We start from the raw sequence: 1795 nt of genomic DNA, 5'->3' as shown, positions 1-1795 counted from the left end.
TTCTAATTATTGAATTTGGACATTTTATTGGAAATAAAATATAAAATATGAGCAAGTAGTATTTCTATACATTATTATTGTTGGATTAGAAATTTTTCCCAACTATTATATTATTTCCAATTTTATTTAAAATTACCATAATGCCCTTAACTCTAATTTTCAAAATAAAACCCTAATCCCTAACCCACCAGCCGCACCCCAGTTGCTTCCCTTTCACCCTCATTCACAGAAACATGGAAGGAAGGAACGGAAGGGGGAAGGGGGAAGAAAAAGCTGCGACAGGGGAAGAGAAGGAAGGGACGACGCCACAGCCAAGGCTCGCCGCTGTCACACTGTTCTCGGCCCGCTGCGTGCCCCGCCGCGCCTCGCCGCCAGAACCGCGCGAAGGACAGAGGTCCGAGTGAGGGAGAAGTGGAGGGCGAGAGGGAGAAGGTTCGTGCGCCGTCGGAGCCACTTCGTCACCACCGTTGAGGTCCTCACCATCGCCGTTAATGGAGGACGTCGTCGCGAGGATGAGCGTCGCCTTGCCGCAGTCCCTGCTGAGCCGCCGCCACCACTAGGGTTTTATCGCCGCCACTTGTGCCACTGTCGGCGAGCACGAAGCCAGAGGAGAAGGAAGAGCGACGTCGTCCCTTGCCGCATTGCTCGGGGCTGTCGCGCCGCCACTGCCGTCCAGGGAAAATCCGCTGCTGCCGTCCGAGAAGCCACCTTGCTGCGAGTCAGGACTGAGGTGAGAGAGAGAGAGAGCTGCGAAGGAGTGGACTTTCTCCGCCGCTGCCAGGCCATGACCGCCGTTTTGGAGGTTGCCGTCGCCGCTGCCTGGGTCCTTGTGGTCCAAGCCACCATTGATGGAGCTTCGTTTCTGCTTCTCTGGTCTGTTGAGGGAGGAGCTCATGGGTGGAAGAAGGCCAATCGAGGGAGAGAAGCGCCATTGAGTGGGGGGAGGTCTGCCACCGGTCCGATCTGAGGAAGAGGAAGTGCAACCGGAAGAGCAGGCAGGGAGCTATCGCCACTGCTGCCAGCTCCTGGATGCTGTTCAAGCCGCCGCTCCTGCCGCCCAAAAATCCCGCTGCCGTCGCCGGAAAACTCTTACGGTAAGGGTTTTATTTGAGGTTTCTGCCTTTTTGGTTTTTGAGATGGTTTTGATGCTGTGCGGTTTTTCTAGTTGATCCACCGGAGTTTCTGGCCGCCGCCGGAGCTGTTGCTGCCGCCGGTTTGAAATCGCAGCTGCTTCGTGTTGTTATTCCGGTAAGAAATTATGTTTCGAAAAGCCTTGCGTTAGTATTCGGTTGTGTTGGTTAATGAATATGAGTTTTGGTAACGTGAGGTCGAGTCCTGATTACTATATGTTGCGATTAGTGTTGCTATGGTTATTACGAAGTGGCTGGGAGCTGAGGTTTTGGTTGCCGTCAGTTCGGGTTGAGGCGAAAAGGACTTGATGAGGCGTTTGGGTTATGGAATTGCGTTTTGAGGTAGGGGCGCTTTCCAAAACTATACTTTATGTATTGGAATTATGACATATGGATACTGATGTGAGAAAATATGTATTTGGTGATTGTATCGGCCTTATGTATTATTTGATTGTTTCGAAAGCTTATGAATGTTTGCTTGGCTGAATTGTTGTGCGACTTTGTAAAATGTAATGTTTTAAAGTTGATTCTTTAAAGATTTGAAATATGAGTTTAATCCGTTGAGGATTGGTTTGAATTGAGTCAATTATTTTGACGATGTGAAAGATAGAATACTCTTGAAATTCAGCCTGGGTTGCTTTAATTGATTTGGTTTTGATAAATGA

This window comes from Arachis ipaensis, chromosome B3 (genome assembly GCF_059453495.1).
Source record: "Arachis ipaensis isolate K30076 ecotype BB chromosome B3, ASM5945349v1, whole genome shotgun sequence".
Lineage (NCBI taxonomy): Eukaryota > Viridiplantae > Streptophyta > Magnoliopsida > Fabales > Fabaceae > Arachis > Arachis ipaensis.
This window is presented reverse-complemented; position numbering follows the sequence as displayed.